The following is a 14,776-nucleotide window of genomic DNA, read 5'->3' as shown; positions in this document are numbered from 1 at the left end:
AGTCAATAATACATAATTTTTATTCATCCATAAGATTTTTCAGTATGTATCTAGACCTTATTTGATTAGATACTTTCATATAATACGAATAAACTTATTGAAAAATGAATAGATTAACTTATTTTCATCTTTTGAAGTACGTGGCCCCTTCAACCAAAGCTTCTAGCTTCCGTCACTGTTTATGGGTTTATCAGAATTTCAAGTTAGAATTTGATGTATTGCTGAAGTTATTTTTAACCAGTTATCTTGAAGTTTTACGCTAATGAGAAAAATGAAATTGGATTTGTTCATCGACAGTTCGATGAACGGGAAGGCAATGTACTTGGGCCCTCAAAGCTACTGTCCAAAGGCTAGACTGGGCCGTGTGGGTCTTCTTTTGCGATTCGGGTCAACGGACATCTTTATTTGAGAGCAACTATCCAAAGGCTAGACAACGGCCGTGTGGGTCATCTTCTGCGGTTCGGCCCAAGGGCCATCTTTATTTTAAGGGCAAATTTCAGATTAGCCCTTACGAATTAATTATCTTCTGTTATTTTTAAAAATTTCAAATTGCCTTAAAAAGTAAGAGAAAAATGAGGATCAATTGATTAATTTCTTTTGGGTCTTCTAAATAAAAATAGGAAGTAAATTGAGATTTTCAAAAATAAGAGAGACTATTTGAAGATAATCAATTCACAAAGAAAATAATTCAAAATTAACCCTTAAAATAAATGTAGGTGCTTACATAATCCTCCATTACTTTTAAAACTAATGGAATAGCATGAAGAGGCATCGTATCCTAAGTCAAGCTCATTTAATTCCAATAAAATTATGAATCAATTTGTGTGCAGTTCACATTAGCTTTGCAACCTTAGACTTTTTTTTTTAAAAAAAAAGGTAAGGAGGGGTGGGCAAACCCAAATAATTTTTTTTACCTCCTTTATCACCCCTAAGAATCGAACTCGGGTTTTGGTAGAGGCTATAATTGCACTGCAACCAACCCGACCACATCCTTGGGGGCTTGCAACCTTAGACTTGGTGGTGGGCACAAAATAATCTTTTGATAGAATATACGTGGATCACAGATGTTATAACTTGATGAATGGCGACACAATTCTCAATCCACCAATATTTGCGAGAGGGTTGAGCCGTAAAGTTTTTGCCTTTATATATAAAAAAAGTTATAATTATCGTACTCTTAATTGGTGGATGCTACTCCTCGATGTAGGAGAATACATTATGTTGACAGAAATTACGAGTATTGAAATTAGATTTGGGGGTATAATAACTTATTTTAAGCAACTATATTATTAATAAAAGAAATCAAATTACAATAGATACGGAGAAGAATTACAATCCTTTTTTTTTTTTAAACCTCTTCTAGCTTGTCCGACGAACAAAATGAGCACATTTGCTTGCAAGCCCTAGGAAGAAACACATGAGAAGGCATAAAGTGAATACAAACAAAATATGGACAGACAAGTCCTCTTTTTATTTTATTTTAAATTCAAACCGTGGAATGACCAGCGCTCATAATACTTTGATCGCTTTGTGAAATTCAATAACCCAATAGCAATAGGCATGGCATATAACTTTAATATCTACATATCCAACTCTTGTTGCCAAGGCCTTGAACTCCTCCAATGTTCTCTCCTTTGCTCCAGGTAATAAGATTGGAGATATGTACGTCAAGTCTTGAAATGTTCTTGCTTAAAATATCAGTCTCATGGGATTCTAGCACTATACGTTCTACCAAAATGACCTTTCCGGATTTTGGTATTGCATGGTAGTAGTTCTTCAATAACTAACTGTTGTAAAAAATATAAAGTAGTCAATAAAGCGCAATGTGTTGCCCCCAAAAAATATGCTCTCCCAAGAATGGGGAGTAGAGATTCCACCTCCAAGAATAGACACCCAGAAAATATACTCTCATAGAATGAGGAGTAGAGATTCTACCATAGGAATGGGGCCCCAGCAAGTGTGCTCCCCCAAGAATGGGGAGTGGGGGAGCAAGGATTCTACCCCCAAGAATGGGAAGCAGGGATTTTACCCCTAGGAATAGGGCCCCAAAAAATATGCTCCCCAAGAATGAAGAGTAGAGATTCCACTTCCAGGAATGGGCCCCAGAAAGTGTGCTCCTCAAGAATGGGGAGTAAGAATTCTACCCCAGGAACGGGGCCCCACAAAATATGCTCCTCCAAGAATGGGGAACAAGGATTTTAACCCTAGGAGTGGGGCCTCAGAAAGTGTGCTCCCATAAGAGTGAGGAGCAATGATTCTACCCCCAAGAATGAGGCCCTCGAAAATATACTCCCCCAAGAATGGGGAGTAGAGATTTACCCTAGGAATGGGGGCCCCAGGAAATATTCTCCCCCAAGAATGGGGAACAGGGATTCTACCCCCAGGAATGGGGCACCAGAAAGTGTGCTCCTTAAAGAAGGGGAACAAGGATTTCATCTCCAGGAATAAGGCCTCAGAAAGTGTGCTCCCCCGAGAATGGGGAGCATGAATTCTACCTTAAGAATGGGCACCAGAAAATATGCTCTCCTAGAATGGGAGCAGGAATTATATCCTCAAGGATGAGCCCTAGAAGCCATGCTCCCCAAGAATGGGAAGTAGGAATCATGTTCTTTCAGGAACATGGAGCAAGAATTAGGCTCCCCAAGAATGGGGAGTAAGAGTGGAGAATGGCAAAAGTAATGGTTTCAGACAGGCCTTAACCTAGTTCTAGATTATGGATCGCACTAGAAAAGTCAAGTCCAAGTAGAGGAGCTATCGTTGAAGGATAATAGAAGGGCATTGCTTGGCCCAGAAGCAAATTAAGTAGAGTTTGACTCAAATACAACTTATGAAAAGATAGAAATATTTTGTAATTAAAATCCTAAAGGATAGAGAAGAGTTAGATAGGGTTCAAGTTAGAACCCTACCAGATTACCCAGAAGAGCTGAGACTCATGCATGTCATACTGATCAGCCAAGGGACCTCCGACATGTGTTAGAGACCAAGCAGGATCTGCACCACAAGTTAAATTCAAAACGTCAATATAAAAAGCATGAGTTAAAGGGCTTTAGTGCTAGTACTGGGTCTGCAAGTCTTGAAGTAGAATTGAAAAAGCTTAAGAAACGGGTGGATGCGATGGAGAAAAGTCATGCAGAACCACCGTTCACCAAAGATTTACTGGAGGCCCCATTGCTAGCAAAATTTAAGATGCCTCAAATCAAGTTATATGGAGGTGAAGGAGATCCAACTGAGCATCTAGAGATCTTCAAGTCGTGGATGGAATTGCAGGGGGCGACAGGAGCAGCCATGTGCAAGGCTTTTTCCTTAGCGCTTACAGGAGCAGCACGTAAGTGGTTTAGAAAACTGAAGTCTGGGTCTATCTCTTCATTTACCTAGCTTAGTCAGATGTTTATTGGTCAGTTTGTGGGAGCAAAAGATCATCAGCTTCCCCCAACTCATTTGTTATCAGTGAAGCAAGGGAAAAATGAGTCATTGAAGGACTATATTGTTCGTTTTAATAAAGAGGCAGTAAGAGTAGAAAATTGTATAGATGTAGTGCCATTAACGGCAATAATGGCAGGCCTATGACCAGGAAGATTACATTACTTGCTGGCTAAGAATGCACTAAGGACCTTTACCGAGTTGCTATCGAGAGCTAAAAAATACTCGAATGCCGACGAGTTGACCAATGAAAAGAGAGAAGCAGACTCAGAAGGTTGAAAATCAAGACAAAAGAAATAGACCAGGAGACAGCAGGGGACCAAGAGTCCCACAAAGCAGGTACTCTGGGTACACGCCACTTAGCGTACCAAGAGAACAGCTGCTCATGCAGATAAGAGACTTAGATTTGTTGCGGAAGCCCAAAGAAATCAGGACCGTACCAAATCGAAGAGACAGAAGCAAAAACTGTAGGTATAATAAAGATCATAACCATAATACTAACGACTGCTTTGATCTTAAAGAAGAAATAGAGTCCTTAATACAGCGAGGGTATTTGAAAGACTTTGTAAAAAGGAAAGAGTGTAGAGATATTCAAAATGAAGCCTTGGCTGATGTGCCGTAAAATATTATTGTAGTAGCACCCGAACATATAAAAAACCAAGAGGTTGCAGGTGAAGCCCCTATAAGAACTATATTTGGTGGACTTGTAAGAGGAGGGGGCTCCAACAAGGCACGAAAAGCTCACGCACATGAGGTTAGAGCAGTACCAAGGGCTTTACTGGTAAACTTAGTGGGTAAACCCCCAAAAGAGACTAAGATGGAACATAACACCATCACTTTCACAGAAGAAGAAGCTAGAGGGATACATCAACCACCCGATGATACTCTAGTTATTTCGATAACTCTAGCAAATAGAAATGTCTTAAGAGTTTTACTGGACAACAGGAGTTCAACAGATATTTTATATGCAGCAGCATTTGACAAGATGAATATAGAAAGGGAAAAATTGAAGCAAATTCGTACTTCATTGATGGGCTTTGGTGGAGAGTGCTTAATTCCTTTGGGCAGTATAGATCTACTGGTCACTATTGGAGAACCACCTCACCAAGCTACCAAGATGATAGGCTTCTTAGTAGTGGAGCATCCTTCGATCTACAATGTTATCTTAGGTAGACCAGCCTTCAATTTTTTTCGGGCAATAACCTCAACTTACCACTTAATGATAAAATTTCCTACAGAAATTGGGATTGGAATCCTAAGGGCAGATCAAGAAGAATCCAAAAAATGTTACACCACAGCTTTAAAAGGCAAAATGGACAAACGAGAATGTCTTCAAGTCACGCTTGATCCTAGAGAGGAGAGAAACGAACAAAGAGGATCACCAATAGAAGAGCTAGACACCATCTAAGTACAGCACGATGATCAAAGCAAGACAGTTCATATTAGGTCATCATTAACCCCAAAAATACGAAAATAACTAGAAGATTTTCTCAGCTACCAATCTGATTATTTGCATGGTCCCATGAAGACATGCCTGGTATAAACCCAGAAGTGATAGTGGTTAAATGTAGATCCTAGTCATAAGCCAGTACAACAAAAGAAGAGATCCTTCAATCCAGAAAGATACAAAGCAATAGAAGATGAGGTCGAAAAACTCCTAAAAGCAGACTTCATTAGAGAGGCCTACTATCCAAACTGGTTGGCCAATGTAGTGATGGTTAAAAATCCAAATAGAAAGTGGATGATCTGTATAGACTTCACTAACTTAAATAAAACATGTCCCAAAGATAGTTTTCCTTTGCTTAGAATTGATTAATTGGTTGATGTTATTGCAGGGCATGAGCTGCTTACTTTTATGGATGCATATTCTGGGTATAACCAAATTCAGATGTACCCACCAGATAGGGAAAATACATCTTTCATCATGAATAAAGGCATGTACTGCTATAACGTTATGCCATTTAGATTAAAAAATACAGCAACCTATTAGAGGTTGGTCAATAAAATGTTTCATAGCCAGATTGGAAGAAATATGAAGGTCTACGTAGATGATATACTTGTCAAAAGCAATAGAATGGAAAATTATATCACAGACTTAGATGAAGCGTTCAAGATTTTGAAGCAGTACAACATGAAGTTAAACCCAAGCAAATGTGCATTTGGAGTCTCTTCAGAAAAGTTTTTAGAGTTCATGGTAAGCTAGCGAGGAATAGAAGCCAACCCAGAAAAAATTCAAGCCCTTCTAAATATAAATTCTTCAAAATCAATTAGAGAAGTTCAAAAGTTAACAAGAAGAGTTGCGGCCGTGAATCAATTTATTTCACGAGCGACAGATAAATGTCTACCATTCTTCAAGACCCTCAAATGGAGAAAGGAAATGTTATGGATAGAGGAATAAGAGAAAGCCTTCCAGGAATTGAAAAGTTATCTGGGAAGTCCTCAAATTCTCTCTAAGCCAATATTGGGAGAAGATCTTTACTTATACCTGGTCGTTTCAGACTCGGCAGTTAGTTTAGTATTGATAAGAGAAGAGAATAAGGTACAAAAGCCAATTTATTATGTGAGTCATGCTCTGTTAGATGCCGAGACAAGGTATCCAGCTATAGAAAAAATGGCTTTAGCACTAGTAGTATCCGCCAGGAAACTAAGGCCTTACATTCAGGCTCACACCATAGTGGTACTCACAAACCAACCCTTGAGGCAGATAATGCAATGGCCAGAAGTGTCAGGAAGGTTGGTATAGTGGGCTGTAGAGCTAGAAGAGCATGATATTAGGTACAGACCTAGAACAACAATTAAAGGGTAGGCGACTGTAGACTTTATAGCTGAAGTTACTGGTAACCAGTTCAATGAGTCTAGGATTAGTGAAACAATAATACCAACCTGGAGATTGTATGTGGATGGATCGTCAAACCAACATGGGAATGGCGCAGGATTGATTTTAATCTCCCTAGAGCATACAGAGATAAGCTTTGCCCTTAGGTTTGGGTTCAAGGCCTCCAATAATGAATTAGAGTACGAGGCCTCTTTGCCCTTAAGTTTGGGTTCAAGGCCTCCAATAATGAATTAGACTACGAGGCCTTAGTTGCTGGTCTTAGGTTAGCAAAAGAAATGGGGGTAGAGAAACTGTAAAATTTTAATAATTCATAATTGATTGTGAATTAAGTTATATCTGAGTACCAAGCAAATGGAAGTATGCTGTTAGTGTATTTACAAAAGGTCAGATAACTAATAATGGATTTTGTAGAATACACTATCACTCAAGTTTCAAGAGAGGAAAACAACAAAGTCAATGCCCTTGCAAGGCTGGCATCAGCCACAAATGCAGGATTAAACGGAGTAATCCCTGATGAGTTATTGCAAAATTATGAGTATTAATCATAAGGAGAACAAAGAGAATAATCTTGTGAATACAATTGGGAGTTAGATGGATCATATCATTAGTTACCTAAAAGACAAAAAATTACCTGATAATAAGGATGAAGCAGGGAAGATCAAGTTAAGGTAAGCGCGATACGTGATTTTGGGGGATGTGTTATACAAGAGAGAATATTCGATACCTTACTTGAGATGCCTAACATCTGAGGAAGCAAACTATATGATGACAGAAATCCATGAAGGGATTTGTGGCAACCATAAAGCCATTCGCCAAGGATACTTTTGGCCTACCATGAAAGAAGATGCTCAGAAATTTGTGCAACGGTGTGACAAGTGTCAAAGATTTTCCAACATCCCATGTCAACCCTCAGAATAGCTCACTTCAATTTCTAGTCTGTGGCCATTTGCTCAGTGGGGGTAGACATCATCTGTCCAATGCCTACTGGAGGCAAACAAAATTTGCAGTCGTGGTTGTGGATTATTTCACAAAGTGGGCAGAAGAAGAACCCTTAACACAAATCACAGAGCAAAAAACTACTGGGTTCATATGGAAGTCTATCATATGTTGATTTGGCATTCCTCATGCCACTGTGATGAATAACGGGAAACAGTTTGATAATCCCCATTTTAGGGGTTATGTGAAGGCTTGGGATTAAAAATTTTTTCTCTTTACCAGCTCATCTTCAAGCAAATTGATAGGTGAAACTATCAACAAAATAATTAAGTATCACTTAAAGACCAAGTTGGAAAAGCATAAAGGGGCTTGAGCAAATGAATTACCATTCATATTGTGGACTTACAGAACCACACACACCACAACAACAAGTGAAACCCCATACTCTATTGCATTTGGGGCAAAAGCAGTAGTCACTGCAGAGATTGGCATGCCCTCCTTCAGGGTGCAATATTTTCAACCCAAGCAGAACTTGGAACAATTAAACCTTAGCCTAGACTTGGTGGAAGAAAAGATGGAGCAAACCCAACTCAGAGCAGCAGCACACAAACAAATAGAAGCTCGGTACTTTAATTCAAATGTGAAGCCAAGAAGCTTTCGAGTTGGTGACTTAGTTCTCAGAAAGATATTTCAGAGCACAAAAGAAAAAAATACCTGTGTGCTAGGACCAAATTAGGAAGGTCCCAGCAGAGTGGTAGAAATTATCAGGCCTGTGACTTACAGGCTTGGAGACATGAATGGAGTTGTGCTTCCACATCCTTGGAATGCAGAACATTTGAGGATTTACTATCAGTAATGAAGCGACATTGGTCGGTTTTCTTTTCTTAAAGTTTAGGCAGTTAATAAGGTTTTTTTAAGCCATTAGGAAAATTCTTTTCTTCTTATGATTATAGAGAGTTATTACCAGTTCTCGTTCGTGACAGTTTAATAATAAAAGCAGATTATGAGCTTAGTCTAGAATTTTATGTTACTGTTTCCAATTTTCTTTTATTTGAAAGAAGACAACAGTGGTGCAGAATATGCAAGGAATCAATAAAGATGTCCATAAAAGGAGAAAGGTCACGATCCCCTAAGAGTAAAAAGCATGCTCCCAAGAGTGAGTGGGGAGCAGCACTTATGCTCTCCAAGAAACAGAAATCATGCTCCCGAGAGAGGGAGCAGTAGAAAAATTAATAAATATCTTTGCCTCCTAAGAAAAAGGAAAAGCAAGAAAAGTAAAAAGAATTTTTGGGGATAGAAATTATGCCCTCAAAAGTAAGGAACAACAGGTATGTTCTTAAGAAATTATACTCCAGCAACATGAAAAATCAACAGACTTTTTGGGGAAAAAGAAAATAAGGAAAATAAAAATTTTTCTATTACTCTTTAAAAAACCCACAAAAGCGGGTAAGGGCAAGGAGCAGTAGGACACTAAAAGCAAATACATTAATAAAGACAGCTAGAACATGCTCGATTTACAACTTTATTACTAGAACATCCTCATTGCAAGAGCAAGAGAAAAGAAGAAAGACAACTGGAAACTGAGGAGACAATAAAAGAGGCAACATCCTAGACATAATTAATAATAAAGATCATCAGTCTTTTAAAAAGCGGCAGTCAAATTGAGGGTAATAGCTCTCAATCATGGCCTTAACTTTGGCACCGCCTTTTAGAAATTTTTTATTAAGGATATTCTCAAAGTCCGTAAAAGTTTTGAACTCTTCAATGGCTAATGCCTTCATACTTGGAATTTGGAGGTTCAATTGGTCAAGGGAGTTGGACATCTCTTGAACTTGGTAATGGGCCCGAGCTAATTCTTCCTTTGCAGCATTGAACTCCAACTTCAATTGAGCCATAAGAACTTTCTCTTCACTAAGACACTTCTCCAGCTCATCAATCCTTTTTTCTAGAAGTTTGGCCCGATTCAAGCAAAGCACTTCTCTCTATAACTTGATAAACGTTAGCAAGCATGGCTTCAATAAGATCAGAGTTCTCCATTTGTCTCACATTATCAGCAGAAACATATTGAGGCCAAGATTAAGTAAAAGAACTCAGATATGCTTGAGAAGGATCATCCCAAGTGAAGTTCTGCGAACCATCAAACAATGGTGGAGTTCCTTGGCTTGGGCCTGCTGAAAGAAGTGTAGACATATGAGCATGGGTAGAAGCAGATGCAAAGCTAGAGCCTGCAGAATACGAACCCTCATGAGTGAAAGTTGGAAATAAAATTTCTTGCTGCAATCCTGGAGCAGTTGCAGATGCTTGGTGCAGCCCTTTAGCAGATGTATTTGTGGAATCAGATGCAGAATGAAAGCCAACAGACTGAGAAAATGAAATTTCACAAGTACAAGATGGAAACAAAGTTTCTACCTGCAACCTTGATGCAGTTTGAGGAGTCTGGTACAACCCTTGAACAGTTGCAGTTTCTTGAAAGGATGGTCCATAGGCTTGAAGACTGGCTTATCCCTAAGTTTCCTACTAATTTTTTAAGCTAGATATTTGTCTATCTTATTCTTTTTCCGTGCGGCGTCATCCCCAGGAGCCATCACTAACATAAGATGGAAAAACAAGAAAAACAAAATATTACAACCTCCCAGTAGCATAAACATTATTATGCTTCAATAAAACTCACTTAGAGATGGAATATTTATGGAGGTAGGTGAGATAAAACCAAAGGCGGTTAGAAAGCCTGATTGAGAAAGATATTTTCATGACCGCAAGTTTATAGGGTCTTTAAAAACTCCATCGATTTGGTGTTGTTTAGCAGGATCAATAGAGGTGCAGCCCCATGACACTTAAAAAAAAAATAAGACAAAGAAAAAGTGAATACGCTAATGAAGAAAAATACATCTTGTAGCAATTCTTATAAAGCTACCTAGAGTAGAAAAATGGGTTTGAACTCGATATTCGGGACACATATCAGGAGAATTTCCTAACTCTCAATCCCTAAGGGCGAAAAACCAAGAATCTTTCCAGGAACCATCATTAGATTTGCCCTGGGCGAGTAAAGGGGAAGATATAGCCCAAGCACGGACAAAATACCAACCCTTGAGGGGGGAGTCTTTATTACTAGAAAGACTCATTAGTTGGTAAATTCTCTGAAATTGACTAAATGTTGGATCTGAAAAACCCCTCAATTTCCATAAGATGTACATGCCAATCATGGCACACCAGACGCTGAGGCAAAGCTGTGCCAGGGCACAGTTCAAGTAGATCAGCATATATCTTAAGAAGGGGTGCAACGGTAACCTAACACCATAGCGAAAAAAATCAAGATAAAAGGCAACGGCCCTAAAAGGGGGTTGGCTGGCGAATTCACCAATTTGAGACTTCCTAAGCTCGATTGAACTTGGAATTTCATACTTGGCTATAAGAGATGGAATGGATTTATCAGAAATTGCATTCCCCACCTGATCAATAGACCAATCGAGTTGGAAGCTTGGTTGGCCATTATGAACAAATGACGCAGGAGCAAAATTTACGATAATGGGTATTTGGTCAGAGGATAAGTGGCAGTAATCATCATCATCTTCAAGGTACTCATTGTAAAGTGGGTTAGAGTTGTTTTCAGAATCAGAAGACATTGAAATTATTAAAAACAGGGAGAAGAGAAGAGAAGAGACACTCACCGAGTAAGTAAAGTAAAAACCAAAGGGTTGAAACTCCACAAGGTGAGCAAATGTGCAAAGGATGGTTTATATAGAAATGAGAAAAGAGAGAAACAACTTGAGCTCTTATGCTTCGGGTGAAACCAGAAGCTAAGAGCTGGGGAGCAGCTGTTTTAGAAAATATAAAGTAGTCAATAAAGCACAAAGTGTTTGAAATGCAAGTTACGCAACCCAAGGGGGGGTGAATTGGGATTTTAAAACTTATGCACTACAATTCGCACAACAAATCAATCTAACGCCTTAATAGAATAGAAAAAATAAATTCAAGCAAGCATAATAATAAAAGAGTAAGAGAAGAAGAAAACAAACACACCGATTTTTACGTGGTTCGGCAATCCCCGCCTACGTCCACGCCTCCAAGCTAATCAAGCTCGATGATTTCACTATCCAAGCCTCATAAGGCTTCAAGTTCTTACAATTGACTTCCAAGGTGTCAATAAACCTTTACAATCAAGAGATTATCTCTTCAATCTCTTCATCCCAAGTGTTTCTCACAATTATACACTCACAATTTGATATGAAATGAAAATTACAACAAAAACTCTCTTTAATAGTGGATATGCAAATAAGAGCACAATAATGATTCAATCAACGATGATTTGCGATTTGGAAGCTCAATATATGTTATATGATCTTATTTATGCTTGCATTAGTTCTTAAAATGAAGTTGGAGTTGAGTTTTGCTAGTTAAAGCCCGAAAACTAGCCGTTATAGGCAAATTCCCGCAATCAAGCGGTTAGCCGCTTGATTTTTCCGGCTAGTCGCTTGTAACAGTGATTTTACCGTTATTTTTGAATTTTGCTATAGTAACACTGTTCACTAAAATTACACTTTTGCCCAAACTTTCTATAATTATACTATGGTCCAAAACGTTATAAAACTTTACAAATAAGTCTAATTTCAGAATTTTTAAATAATAATTGCTATTTCAAAACTTTCTGAAATTATGATATGACCCCAAATATATTATTATTTTTCAAAGAGGTCATTTTTCAAAATGTTAACATAATATCCATATTTTTCAAAGTTCTCAAAATATTTTACGTTAGTCCAAAATATTCATAAATTATAGTATGACCCAAAACATTTCAAATGTTTGCAAAAAGGTCCAACTCCGAAATTCAACATAATACTTAGTAAAATCAAAAATTGCAAAACTTTTCATTTAAGTCCAAATTACTCAAATCCACAAAATACTTTACCTTATAAAAATTAAATCTTTTAGTTTATGAAAAGTAATTATTTAAATAAATCTATTGAGCTTCTCAAATGCTAAATTATGTATCAATTAAATCATGCCGGATTTACAAGAATTTATCGCAATAATTTGTCCGTTGAGCTCTAAACTTTATTCTTGATTTCCCTGTTGTCCATTGAATGTGCATTGAGCTTGATTTCACTTGCATAAATATTACCCTTAAAAACTAGTGAAGATGTGAAATACAATATTCATTAAATCACTTAATACACATGTTTGTTATCATCAAAATTACATTATGTGTAGCCCTTTAGGCTAACAGTGTTGTCCCTAGAAAATATACCCCCTCAAGAATGAGAAGCAGAGATTCCACCTCCGGGAATGGGCCCTAGAAAATATGCTTCCTTAAAATGAGGAGCAAGGAATTTATCCCAGGAATGGGGCCTCCACAAGTGTGCTCCCAAGAATGGGGAGTAGAGATTCTACCCCCAGGAATAAGGCCCCAAAAAATATGTTTCCCTAAGTATGGGGAGCGGGAATTCTACCCCTAAGAATGAGCCCCAGAAAGTGTGCTCCCCAAGAATGGAGAGTAGGGATTCTATCTCAGGAATGGGGCCCAGAAAATATGCTCCCCCAAGAATGGGGAGTAAGGATTTTACCCCCATGAATGGGGCCTCAAAATGTGTGCTCCCTAAGAATGGGGAGCAGGGATTCTACCCCAAGAACGGGGCCCCAAAAAATATGCTCCCTCAAGAATGGGGAAAAGGGATTATACCCTTAGGAATGGGGCCCCAGAAAATATGCTCCCCCAAAAATGGGGAGTAAGGATTCTACCCCAAGAATGAGGGTTCTAGAAAATATGCTCCCCTAAGAATGGGGAGTAGGGATTCTACCCCCAGAAATGAGGCCCTAGAAAGTGTGCTCCCCCAAGAAGGGGAACAAGGATTCCATTTCCAAAAATGAGGTCTCAGAAAGTGTGCTCTCCCAAGAATGGGGAGCAGGAATTCTACCTTAAGAATGAGCACTAGAAAGTATGCTCCCCCAGAATGGGGGCATGAATTATACCTTCAAGGATGAGCCCTAGAAGCCATGCTCCCCATGAATGGGAAGTAAGAATCATATTCCCCCAGGAACATGGAGCAAGAATTAGGCTCTCCAGGAATGGGGAGCAGGAGTAGAGAATGGCAGAAGTCATAGTTCCAGACAACCCTTGACCCAATTCTAGATTATGGATCGCACTAGAAAAGTCAAGTTCAAGTAGAAGAGCTATCGTTGAAAGACAATAGAAGGACATTGCTTGGCCCATAAGCAAATTAAGTAGAGTTTGACTGAGATACAACTTATGAAAATGTAAAATATTTTGTAATTAAAATCCTTGAGGATAGAGGAGAGTTAGATAGAGTTCACGTTAGAAAAGAACTTTATCTATAGAAGGCTATAAAAGCATATGTCTCTCATAGTATAAGGGATCGGAAAAAAAAAATAAAAAAGAGAGAGAGGGAGTGAAGTTGTAAATGTGATCTTAATAAAATATTTGTCTTTCTCTGCCCGTGGACGTAGGTCAAAGGCCGAACCACGTTAATTCTTTGTGTCTTTGTGTTATATCGCCCTCGTGTAAATTAATTTTCTAAGTTGACCAGAAATCTACGTCAACACTAACAAATGAGGAATTAATTCAAGTGCTGATTAATTGAGAAACCCAAAAACAATAATTTTTATTTATTATTTCTTGCCTCAAATTCATAAGGAAATTTGAACTTGAACCTCCTTAAGCCTTCGTCTTTGTAAAGAATATTAGACTGAAAATAATTATTAGTCTATATAAACTTGAGAGACAACTATCAGCTTTTGAGATAAATTTCAAGTATAAATGAGGTCTATAATATAGAAGCTACTCAACAAAGGATTTAAATAAAGAAAAGGGCTTTGAAATGCTAGATTATTGTAACATATGCGCTTTATTATTATTTTTTTATTTAGTGTACTAGTTCTCCCTTTAACATAATTTTTTCTAGGGTTATTATCATTTTATTACTTTAAAAATTTTCAAATATCAAATAACTACAACAAGTATTGTCTCCTATCATTTTCCTACTATATCTTTATAAAAATATCATTTTACTATTTTTCCGTTACAACCGTTAGTTTACCAGTTAGTTGACTAACAAAATACCAATTTTACCCTTCATGATTAAAAAAAATAAGCTTCATTAAAAATAATAATAAGACAAATTTATTTTGTAAATAAGCTTCATTTTTATAATTCTAGCAAAAAGAATTATGTTGGTATTTTATATCCATTTTAATAAATATATTACAAATTTATTTTTTAAATAAGTTTCAAGTAATTTTTTTTAATCATAAAGGGTGAAATTGGTATTTGTCAGTCAACTAACTGGTCAACTAACGGTTATAATGGAAAAGTAATAAAATGACATTTTTATAAAGATATAGTAGGAAAATGATAGGAGACAATACTTGTTGTAATAATTTGATATTTGACAATTTTTGAAATAGTAAAATGATAATAACCATTTTTTTTAAATCGTTGGACTTATTACAATTAATCACTGGTGAAATTTGACGTGACTTGAAAACTTGACACAAATAACTTATTAATGAGTATGGATCATTAAATTTGACACGTTTATTATTGGGTCATGTTTGGATTATATTAAA

This window comes from Citrus sinensis, chromosome 3 (genome assembly GCF_022201045.2).
Source record: "Citrus sinensis cultivar Valencia sweet orange chromosome 3, DVS_A1.0, whole genome shotgun sequence".
Taxonomy (NCBI): domain Eukaryota; kingdom Viridiplantae; phylum Streptophyta; class Magnoliopsida; order Sapindales; family Rutaceae; genus Citrus; species Citrus sinensis.
The sequence above is the reverse complement of the archived record's forward strand: the minus strand, read 5'-3'. Positions refer to the sequence as shown.